Below are 13,303 nucleotides of genomic sequence, written 5' to 3'. Positions count from 1 at the left end.
TCTGACGAAGCTGTTTGATACAGGGAAATGCGTTAGGCACCTAATTGGAACCCCTGAACAGGATTGCACGAAAGGGCAGCTACTGTATATTTCTAGTTATAATACTATGGGGGTGATCTACTAAGCTCTGGAAAGTGATACATTGGGAGAGTGATAAACTACCAACCAATCAGATCCTATCTGTCATTTTTCAAACACAGTCTGTGACATGACAGTTAGGAGCTGATTGGCTGGTAGTTTATCACTCTCCACTTTATCACTTTCCAGAGCTTAGTAAATATTATGTGTTTTCCATGTATGCAACCTGCCATTATATTCATTACACAACACGTTCTGTATGGTGACTCTCTGACGTTGCAGGATAATCAGGAACAGCCAGGATCTTCCTTCTCTGAACGCTGTAAGACAAATTGGTCTCAAGTCCCAGTGGATAGAAACCATGAGAACAAAGTCATCGACGCATCTGTCAGGATGGCTCAACAAGCACATTTGACTGGGTTTTTTTATGTCTTTTTGTTCAGTAAATAAAATATTTAGTACTCAATGCGCACGTATCATATACTATGCTTTTTACCTTTATGTTATGGCTTCCACAGAACACCAGAGTAATAAAGAATAAAAATGTATTTTATTATCTACAACTTAGACAATTTTGTGACCACATTAAGAATAGACTATTCCAGAGATCCCTTCCTGCCATGGAATCTGAGCACGGGCACTTACATAAAAGAGGGAGCACACACACCTCCGGCCCATGTGCATAAGACTCTGAAACTGTACGAGTGTATTTTGCGCAAGCACAGTGTCTATGGTAAGATGGCGTAGCAGCATTATTACAGTTATTACCTCAGAAATATGGTGTGTGTGTCATATTTTGGTATAAAATCACTGGGAAAATGGCGCCAGCGGCTGTAAGGTAAGTAAATGCAATGGGTACACCCTGCACCCTTTATAGATGTACCGCTCTGAGACAAGCTTCCGCTAAGGGACATCTCCTAATCCGCATGACAATGATCCACATGAGCTAGAGAGGGAATTTGATTTGGATTACAGGATAAAGAATGATTATTAGGTAGCAATTATATACAGATGATATTACGTGCCAACGAGACTAGCAGATACATCGAGATGCCTCCCATCATTGCTGCCAGGATCGTTCCTCCATGTTTGCCAAAAGCTCTCTGGTTTCTGGCTTATTGTTACACATGTAATGCTAGCAATTCTCCATGTCAATATTCCCGTGATTCTAAAATATTTTCTCTTGCCATAAGCTTCCCATCACGGAAAAAAAAAAAACGATAAAACACTTGGGGGCAGATATTTCTTTAATGTCGGAATTTCAAAGCCACCGATGATCGATGGATTTAACTGAAGTTTTTCAAACGGCAGTAGTTAATGCTAAATCAGGCTTGCTTGGCATTAATTACTATCTATCATCATTATAAAAACTTCGGCGACTTTGACCAATCACCCATTAGCAAATCTCCCCCTTACTCTCTGCTGCCACCTGACTTGTCATTGAGGGGAGAGAGCCAAATCCTTCCTCAATGCAGCTGATAAGTAATAGAATTTGCCACACTAACCATATGGAGTACAGGAGTAGTACAGTGCACATGACGTTAATCACTCCCAGTGGTGAAAGTAGCTGTCATCACTATCAGCGCGCATTTGCACCAGCCCCATAATTGGTGCTAGTCATCCATCTGAAGTCAGACAGGTCTCTGGCTTTCCATGGGCGCCAGAACGGGGCGGGCAGCTCGCCCCCCCCAAACATTTAAAAGGAGCGGCGGCCACAGACTGTCAGGGGCTGTGCAGCTTCATAGTAATAGGCTGCACGGCCCCTGCACGGTATGGAGGAGGAGGTGTAATGTACGGTGTTTAAGTTAAATCACAGCACATTACACTTCCTCCTTGGTGCGGTGCAGGGACCGCGCTACCTGGTACTATAAAGCTGCACAGCCCCTGACAGTCCGCGGCCACCGCGTAGGTAAGCAGGAGGGGAGGGGGGGGAGAGAGATACAAATGAAATCCGTACAACCGGAATCAGTATGTATTACCGCGCTGGTTCAAATCCCGACGCTAGAAGCCCGGCATGGGTGAAGATCCCGACCGCGGATTTCGGTAAGTAACCCTAACCCTACTCCCCCCCTAACCCTCCCTTAGGGGTGCCTAAGTCCCCCCGGTAGCCCTGAAACTTAACCCCCCCCCGCGCAGTTGTCCGCGCCCGGCTTACCTTTGTTCGGTATGTCAGGCGTCTGGCTCCCAGCGTAGGTCTAATAACAGGCGTCGGGATCGGGATTTGTACCCTGCAGCGATTTGACAGTCAGGAAGCCGGCGGTCAGCATTTTGACCGTCGGCTTCCTGACTGCATCCCGTACAACTAAGTGGCCTGTGATTTCTGTAAATTGCGTATGCAGGCTCCGAGGCCTGTACAGCTGGCTAAAAATCTCATGATCCACCTGCAGACGGAATTGTGTGCAACTCTAATAAGGCCCAAAGTGTCCGTGGGACCTTATAGGGAACATACATAGTAAGATTGGTACTTAACATATCCTAAGTACGATACAATGTAAATTGACATATCTTGGAACAACACATGCCATAACAATAAAACAGACTAGGCAGGACACGGGCAATGGTGTATCTATAATAGGTGCAGGGTGGCCAATGCCCGCACACCCTCTGCCCAAATATTATGCTTACCTCCCCGGTGTCCCATGTTAGCGCTTCATAATTAATTTCGAAGATGGTGCAAAGGCCATTTTCCTGGTGATTTGCTCCTGTGTAGTATAGAAGTCATCGAGAACATGGCGTGGGCGGCATGTTTCCGGAGACCTGCACATGTGCAATAGATTCCGTAGAGCCAGAGTCTACTGCGAGAGAGGAGAAACTGCACACGGGCCCCCTTTTAAACTGGCCCCAGACACGGTGCAAGGAATGGTCAACCCACTGCCCGGTGGTAGGTTGTGGGAACAGGAAGGCAGTTTGGTACTTGATGATGCTTTTCCCAACCTAAGGGCGAGCATACAGTATCAGAGTCACTGACAGGACTTGCAGACAAAAGGTGCACAGGTGATATGGGTAAGTCAAGGAGAGAACAAGTAGAAAGAGGGCCTGATTCAGAGCCAGATGCTCTGTCCAGAGCGCTCGCTCTGAATCAGGGCCCTCCTACCTCAACTTGGAGCGGCCTCTTGGGCGCTCGCATAGCTGTGGGTTACCACCCACAGCTATAGCAAGCGTCCATGATGATGGTCTCGATGGTCAAGACCATCGCAACCATCGGGCTTGCGACGAGACCCTGCGGTAGGGTCTCGCTGCCGCAAGCCCTGGAGTGATTTTGGCTCTATAGCGCTCGCGAGCAGGTCAGAATCAGGCCCAGAGTGCCCTGGCTGTGAGAATACCAACATTCATAGGTTTATTTACATTTATAGATAAATGTAAAAATTAGCACAATCTAAAAAATCAACAATTAAATAAGTAAATACCATGAATTATAAATAATATATACAAAATCAGATCCATGTGAACCTGTTACAGGAACAAGAAAAGGAGTTTAAAATGTATGGGGTTTTTTTTGGTTTACTGCAGCTCGTAGAGCCACAGACTAGGCCGATGTTCGCAGAGTTAAGTGACTTTTTGCTATGGCGTGTGTGCGAAAATCCCTAAGTACCTCCATGGCGCACACGTTACACTGTGCTTGCATACTGGCGCTTCTGACATTGAGATGCAAAGTATCAAAGATGTCTCGGAAAAGTACTGGGTGTACCTGGGCGTCCACTGGGAGGTGGATAAGCAGACACACGGATGGGCGTGTTATGGGTGCGTCGCTGATGTGTTTGTGTACACAGACGCTGAAATCGCGCACACTGGAGGCCATACTTAAGGACCAATTCAGCAATGAACGCAGTTGCTGATACGCATGCTGTCATCCGATTGTTGCATTCTGTGCATGCGTATACATTGCAGTGCGCGAAATAGCTATTGAGATCGGGACTGCGATTGCAGAGGCTGCACAGACCCAGAGCAGAGTGATTGACAGGAAGTGCCATTTGTGGGTGGTTGGGCGAAAGCAGGCGTGCCAGTGCGTATCAACGCCGTTACAGGGGCGTGCATAAATTATTCACTGTGTGGCCATAAGCAGACAAAGCACTGATAGCGAGCGTGGCTCTTAGCAATTTCTGAGTAAGGTCAGGGCGTGTGCAAGTCTGCGCATGGATCCGATGTTACCGATTGTTTTGCTATGTTGCCCTCGTATACTGATGTGAGTAAGGGGAAGTGGGTATCCTTATGTCAGGGGCTGGCTGACTCATCCTCCACTATAGATTATCAAGCAGGAGCAGGGTTGCACTGGCCCACAGGGGTACAGGGGAATCCCCGGTGGGCCCCACTGCCTGAGGGCCCACCCCCTCCTTTAGGGATCAGGTTCAAGACTGTGAACTTGAACTATGCATTATACATACAGTATGTTGCATTATACTGCACAGTACTATGGTGTATTTTCTACAATGCATTACTACTATTAATCTGGTACATTATCATGCATGCACCAGCAGTATTTACTATATGTACATTTTTAAGGGGCCCAGTTCATGCGCTCTCTAATGGTTAGCCACGCCTCTTTGGAGGCTGGCCACACCCCTAAGTATGGGCCCCTATCGCTGCATTCCCCCGGTGGGCCCTTCATGCCCCAGTCCGACACTGAGCGGGAGTGTATCTACACCTTGCTATTGGTGCCACAGACCGCTGCCTTAATACCAGCGGACCGGACCTGTGCCATAGCAGACTATTTACATTGCAAAAGCTTCGCCAGCATTGCTAAAGGACCCCATTATATCATTTGAGCACTGGAACTGGTAACTATAGACTCATGCAGGATATTTTTCTTATAAAGCTCCATTAGCTTTTCCATGAACAAGGAATTTAGGGCCTGATTCAGACCCACTCGCGAGCCGCTGTCCGCTCGCAAGTGGGTCGATGTTATGGACTGAGCATGCGCACGACGGAGGGAGCTCCGTCGTGCGCATGCGCCAGACGCGACGAGCGAAGGAAAGTCCTTCGCTCGTTGTGTCCGATCAAAGGGGGCGTGCTGTCAATGTTGATTGACAGCACGCCCCCTTTGGTGGGCGTGCCGGGGGCGTGCCTCCCTGACAGGGGCGTTCCCACAGGAACGCCTCCCGTCAGAAGCCGGCTCACTGACATCACTAGTGATGTCAGTGGGAGTGATTTTGGCTCTGATAGAGCCAAAATCACTCCGGAGCTTGCGGTTGAAAACCTCAACCGCAGGCTCCGGCTCGCAAATTCGATGGTCGCGATGGTCTCGACCATCGTGGCCATCACAATGCACGCTCGTATAGCCTGTGGGTGGTGACCCACAGCTATACGAGCGTCCAGGAGGACGCTCCATGAAAATGGAGCCCGGCCCTCATTCAGAGCGTACGGCTCTGAATGAGGGCCGTAATCCGGATATTTGCTCCTAAAGTCACTGCTACATTCTGGACATTATTCCTGTCCATGTGGGTTGGGTGACCTTTTTATCCTTTTATTTATATTTCTTCTCATTGTGCTGATATAGTTATATCTTTACATTTATATGTGTATTTATTTGAGCATTTGATCATCATTTTTTGGTATTAAATTGTGATACATTTTTCATGTACATGTTTGTATTCTGAGCGCTGTTCCTTTCTTGTTATCTTTCTATTTGTTTGTGAGGATTGACCATCCTCCAATATATACAGCAGCTCACTTTAATATTGGATCTTTACACCTCAAAGCATCGCCTCATCAGTTACCTTCTAGGTACTGATCCTCTCCTCTTTGGCGTACTTATGTCATGCTGCGATCGCAATGCCAATGCAGTTGTTTGCATACCACCGCTGATATTAGCAGCTGCGTATAAGTAGAATTGCGATTCGTAGTGAATCAGGCCCTCAGACGGAAAGTCTTCACCTGCCACAGGGCTGGTGCAAGTTTGGATGGGGCGACCAACCAGTGGTGGCATCTAAAGATGCTCTAGGTGGTATTACAGCATCAAGAAGGAAAAAAGAGAAATGAAGGATGAGAACTATTGGTGCGCTCTAGGGACAGTTAGTGTAACCTTTATTTATCTCTTATAATAAATTGTGCCAAGGATGTTTAAAAAACTATAAAGAATGGTGATAAAGATTAGAAATAAAGTGGTTTAAAATAAATAAGAATAAAAAACCTCTGTGTCTTTTATTTGTGTCTTAAGTTTTTCCTTATCAAATTCACCTAAGTAATTAATGGTATTTTGTTCCCAGTCTTGTGCGACATTTCTTAGGGCAAGGACAAATTTCTATGCTAGCGCGATGTTCTTTATTTAAATGGAAAGAATCAGCTATGTGTAAAGTCATATTCCCCTCGAAGTTGTTGTATTTTTTAAATATATTTTTAAGTATCTACTCCTCAACCAACATTGTTACAATTTTCACTTTTGTTCAATTGGCCGTGGTTTGTGCACACTAATAAATATGTTCATACATAGCTCAAAATTATATTGGTATACTCATTAACAAATCCACCCCCAAACGCCGCTGACTCTGAATCAGGCCCAATACCCATTTGTTCTGGTCAGGGGTCACAACACAGTGTGACCAAGACTCTGACACCAGAACTGAAACTAGTCTTTATGCAGTAATCATAATTAGCAAAAAGGTAATGATTTATATAATACATGTCCCACAGCAACACGCAACCGTATTCAGATGTCTCACTGTTCATCATTAAACACTTCCACCCAATAAACAAACTTTATTACTATAAATGTGTAGCCAGGCTTCTGAAAATTCCATCATCTTCATCATCAGCATTGTTGTCGTTATCATCATGAGCATTGTTGTCATCATCATCATGAGCATTGTTATCATCATCATCATCAGCATTGTTATCATCATCATCATGAGCATTGTTGTCATCATCATCATGAGCATTGTTATCATCATCATCATGAGCATTATTGTCATCATCATCATGATCATTGTTGTCATCATCATCATGACCATTGTTGTCATTATCATCATGAGCAGTTGTCATTATCACGAGCATTGTTGTCATTATCATCATGAGCATTGTTATCATCATCATCATGAGAATTGTTATCATCATGAGCATTGTTGTCATCATCATCATGAGCATTGTTATCATCATCATCATGAGAATTGTTATCATCATCATGAGAATTGTTGTCATTATCATCATGAGCATTGTTGTCATCATAATCATGAGAATTGTTATCATCATCATAATGAGCATTGTTGTCATCATCATTATGAGCATTGTTATCATCATGAGCATTGTTGTCATCATCATCATCATCATGAGCATTGTTGTCATCATCATCATCATGAGCATTATCAGGTGTATGATGTCAGTGTGACCTGTGTATAGTGATCAGTGTGTATCAGGTGTATGATATCAGTGTGACCTGTGTATAGTGATCAGTGTGTATCAGGTGTATGATGTCAGTGTGACCTGTGTATAGTGATCAGTGTATATCAGGTGTATGATATCAGTGTGACCTGTGGATAGTGATCAGTGTGTATCAGGTGTGTGATGAGCATTGTTGTCATCATCATTATAAGCATTGTTGTCATCATCATTATGAGCATTGTTGTCATTGTCATCATGAGCATTGTTGTTATCATGAGCATTGTTGTCATCATTATGACCGATGTTGTCATCATCATCATGAGCATTGTTGTCATCATCATGAGCATTGTCGTCATCATCTTCATCATCATCATGAGCATTGTTGTCATTATCCTCATGAGCATTGTTGTCATCATCATCATGAGCATTGTTGTCATCATCATCATGAGCATTTTTGTCATCATGAGCATTGTCGTCATCATCTTCATCATCATCATGAGCATTGTTGTCATTATCCTCATGAGCATTGTTGTCATCATCATCATGATCATTGTTGTCATCATCATTATAAGCATTGTTGTCATTATCATCATGAGCATTGTTGTCATCATTATCATGAGCGATGTTGTCATCATTTACATGAGCATTGTTGTCATCATTATCATGAGCATTGTTGTCATTAACATCATGAGCAATATTGTTGTCATTATCATGAGCATTGTTGTCATTATCATCATGAGCAATATTGTTGTCATTATCATGAGCATTGTCGTCATCATCTTCATCATCATCATGAGCATTGTTGTCATCATCCTCATGAGTATTGTTGTCATCATCATCATGAGAATTGTTCTAATTATCATCATGAGCTTTGTTGTCATCATCATCATGAGCATTGTTGTCATCATTATCATGAGCATTGTTGTCATTATCCTCATGAGCATTGTTGTAATTATCCTCATGAGCATTGTTGTCATCATCATCATGAGCATTGCTGTCATCATCATCATCATGAGCATTGCTGTCATTATCATCATGAGCATTGTTGTCATCATCATCATGAGCATTGTTGTCATCATCATCATGAGCATTGTTGTCATCATCATCATGAGCATTGTTGTCATCATCATCATGAGCATTGTTGTCATTATCATCATGAGCATTGTTGTCATTATCATCATGAGCATTGTTGTCATCATTATCATGAGCATTGTTGTCATCATTATCATGAGCATTGTTGTCATTATCATCATGAGCAATATTGTTATCATCATCATTGTCATCATCATCATCATCATCATCATCATCATGAGCATTGTTGTCATTATCCTCATGAGCATTGTTGTTATCATCATGATCATTGTTGTCATCATTATCATGAGCATTGTTGTCATTATCATCATGAACATTGTTGTCATCATTATCATGAGCATTGTTGTCATCATTATCATGAGCATTGTTGTCATTATCATCATGAGCAATATTGTTATCATCATCATGAGCATTGTCGTCATCATCATCATCATGAGCATTGTTGTCATTATCCTCATGAGCATTGTTGTTATCATCATCATGGGAATTGTTCTAATTATCATCATGAGCTTTGTTGTCATCATCATCATGAGCATTGTTGTCATCATCATCATGAGTATTGTTGTTGTCGTCATCATGATTTTGTTGTCGTCATCATCATGAGTGTTGTTGCTGTCATCATCATGAGTGTTGTTGTTGTCATCACCATTAGCGCCACCATAATAAGGATCATCACCACCATCCTCCTCCTCGGGCACAGATTCTGTCGCCGTTGTATCATTTCCGTGTTCATCGGGTTTCTGCTGAGGCTCCACATACACAGAGTCTGCAGACAACACATAACAGTAGTCAGATTTCTCACTGTTCATCATTAAACACTTCCACCCAATAGAGACACTTATTACTGTATATGTGTAGCCAGGCTTCTGAGAATTCCACTGTTTTATCTTTATAGAATGGTTTCTGCACCCAGCATGTAACTGCCCATGTACCGCATGATGCACCAGTATAACTACAAGGACCATGTCACACCACAGCCGACAGCCGGCAGAACGGATTTGCTGAAACCCAGCCTGTGATGCGTAGACATGATCCGACAAGACTGAGGTCTGGGGACAGCGCCCACCTAACAGTGTTATGTCATGGTGTAAGTGGTCAGAGCGCCATGACTGTGCCATATAGATAATGCAAAGGAACCTCACATATTGTAAACAAGCCTTAAAGTGTCTCTGACATGTATACACAGTGGAGACAGACATATAGCACTGCAGAGCCGGTAATGGTCAGCTGTGGGCTTTGGTTATTAGGTGCTTACTATGGTTATTAGGTGATTACTATGGTTATTAGGCGATTATAGCTATTTTGGAAAGTGGGTTGGGTTGGGAAAATAAATGTACACAGAGAAGACCTTTTACATAAAGTGAACTTGCACTGAGCTGTACATTGCATCAATTACACACCTAATATCCGCACAATGGGCCTGATTCAGACCCACTCGCAAGTATCTACAGATCTTACTGATATCATGGAGCCAACAGCAAATGTTCTGTAACACAAATACCCATAAGCAGGAGAACGGAGCTGTAGTAAAACAGGTCACTCGCAGAGGTGATGTTACAGAGAAATGATGTTGGAGTTACATTTTGTGTCCTATTTAGGATGACAGATAACATCTGGAATGACAACACTGTCCGTCCATTGGGCTCTGTAGTGTGGGAGGGTTCTACAATAACCAGGAAGAAGGATGGTGATAAACGTTCCACGTGATATGACCCTGAGAGCAGAATCTTTAAGGCCACTAGAATAAGTGTAAAATCAGTATCTTTTAGTGGCACTAGCTATGCTCCTAACAATTCTAGCAATTAGCTATTATTACTCTATTAGTACAGGGACACGGGTCACCTCATACTGCCCACTGCTCACCTCGCCCCGATCTCTTACTGGTTCTATATAGCAGCCACCCATCAATCTTGCAAATGGAATCCATAAGATCTCCAGTACTAGATCACAACATAAAATCATAGTGGGTAATAAAACTGGATTTTTGTTCTTACCTGTAAAATCCTTTTCTCTGAATCCATATGGGGGACACTAGAGCCCCTGGGTATAGGTGGAGCTGGAGGAGCCTGGGCACCAAAGAGTTAAGTTTAAAGCAGCAGCACAGGCTCCTCCTCCCCTATACCCCACCCCCTGCCTCATGCATCCAGTTAATACTAACAAAAGGCCAAGGACAGGGAGAGTAGGAGGAGAGGAGGAAAGAACCAGGCACACAGAACCAGTTACAAGCAGGGGTAGAACTGTTTGACCGAATAGGTGCCAGAACCAACCCCTAACCAGCCAGTGGAGTAAGGTCGTGCGACCCCATGTCCCACATGGACTCAGAGAAAAGGATTTTATAGGTAAGAACAAAAATCCTATTTTCTCTTTCATGCCATGGGGGACATTGGAGACTGTGGGACATCCCAAAGCTGTCCCCTTAAGGGAGGGAACGCTCTTGTGCTGCAAAGGGGACCAGTCACCAATACTAGTGTCTTTAGAGGGGGAGGAGTCCAATCTGCATAAAATGGAGTACCCGAGACATACCCTGGATAAGTGTATGGACCTCCCTCAGGGATACCTGGAAATAAGTACCTTATCCTGAGATATCTGGTAGGGTAACCGTCCACAAAAATATTGTGTGAAAGTCAGCTATGCAGTGTATGTATAACACACATAGCTGGTATGCCTGATAGTATACCTCCTGATATCACTTAGCCATTGTATCATTTAGGTAAGTTAGGCCTTGTAGAGTAAAGTAGACTATGACCATTCTTATCTGCAGGAGCATAGTGTAGGCTGCTGGAGAAGATGGCCTCTCGAGACCCATGTATATATATATACACACATACACAAGCTGCCCCTGCAAGGGGTGTTTCTCAGTGACCAGTAACAGCAGGTACAGACACACAAGTAACGTACACTTACTCACAGACACACCGACCTCTCAATGCAGAAAAATGTGGGCTAAATAAGCTCAACAATCCAGCCTAACCAGCAGGAAGGAGCAATGAGATAAGTGGGAGCAGCCTATCAGAGGAGGCAGGAGCCCAGGTTCTCTCTCCAATGCTGGGGCAGGCAATGTTATAAAATGGCTGCTCAGGGTCTAGGATGGGGAGGAGAGAAGGGAGGATCTGCTTGGGGCTTAATGGCTGCATAGGGAAAGCACACTCCTAGGGGTGGGGGAGGGGTAAAAAGGGAAGCTCCAGCCTCCCCCATCTGGCATAACTCTCAGGGATGAAAAAAAAAGGGGGAAAGGAAGAGGGGAAGGTATCTGCACACTACTAATATTGGTTATGAACCCCTATATAATCTTAACTCAATAGTTCATAAAATGATGGGGGTGCAGCCCTAATCAACTAAGTAAGAGCATATATTTAGAAAAGGGATAAGGAGTTGTTGGTGGTGGGCACATAAATAGAATTAAATATTAAATAAAATATACCTAAAATAGATCTATCCTTTTAGAAAGGGAATAAGCAGTGAAATATAAGGATTAAAATTGATATCAAACAAAACAAACATATACATAAAAATGGAGGCAGATCCACTGATGTATTTTTGCGTGGGGTGTAACTACACCTAAATGACTATAAAGGTTAATAAATCAATTAATCATATATATATGTCAAGATTACAAATTGTTCCTATCTATTATAGATGCTATGTATACCAGCGGCATGAGTAAATATTGCATCCAATAAAATAGTATTGACACACCAAATTTATTAGAGGGGGAAATTCATATATAAATCCCCTGTTAGTTGTAAGTAGGGAATTCTTTATAATGGTGGTTTATCAGCCTTAACACCGGGTTATCACTGTGTTCTTATACTGATCTATTATCAAATGGGTAGTATCAATCTCATTGTAACACACTCATGTAATACACTGAGGTTCATTGTATGGGGGAATATATAGGAGCAGAATATTAATAGAGGAGGAGACTTGGATCGTGAGTTGTTGAAATGGGAAACTAAAATGATCTTCCTAATGAACAGCTTTGTACCCGGGAGGGCTAAATGAAGCAAACAGCTATGCCCCATTTCTTTCATTTTTTAAAACCATTTATATATTATCTTTCCAACATGGTGAATTAGGGACATCATTACCATTAAGAAGGAAGTTGTTATTCCTGCTTTACCACCTATAATATTATGTGAATGACTCCCTTCAATTCTTAAAGATCATGGATACCATCCCTATAATATAGGAGATTGGGGACATTGCTAACATTAGAAGTGGCTCATTATGAACTATCACCCATAATATCATATGGTATGAACACAATTCAATGAGATAGTATGTAAACATTGATTGTACAGCAATGATTTATTATGATGCATTTAACAAGCACCATTGAGTCTATATGGATAGAATTTAATTGTATACTACTATACAATTGAGTAATTGATTCAAGAAATAAAGCAGTCTCTGTATCACATATAATTTATTTATTTTTTTTACATTTCCCCTCCTTTTTTTCTTTTCACAATTAGTTTTTATCATGTTGTCACTATTTTTCACTATTTTTCCTCACTAATGACTACCTCACTCAAGCTTGCACTTTTATCAACACATCCATAATATGATAATTTTATTTACATCTCACTTATTTATCCCTTCTTCTTGTTTATATTTATCAAGGGAATCATATAAGTATCACATTGGTCACTTGCAACACACCAATAAATAAATTCTCCTATTTTTAATGTTATGTTTATATTTTGTGCTTTTTCAATCATAAATATATAGATCCCTAATGATATTTATGGGTTTTAAACCAAAAATTATTGCCCACTTACTAATTATTAAACGAATGACTCGTTTTAGCAATCTATTTATA

This window comes from Taudactylus pleione, unplaced genomic scaffold (assembly GCF_031769625.1).
Source record: "Taudactylus pleione unplaced genomic scaffold, aTauple2 ptg000001l, whole genome shotgun sequence".
Classification (NCBI taxonomy): domain Eukaryota; kingdom Metazoa; phylum Chordata; class Amphibia; order Anura; family Myobatrachidae; genus Taudactylus; species Taudactylus pleione.
This window is presented reverse-complemented; position numbering follows the sequence as displayed.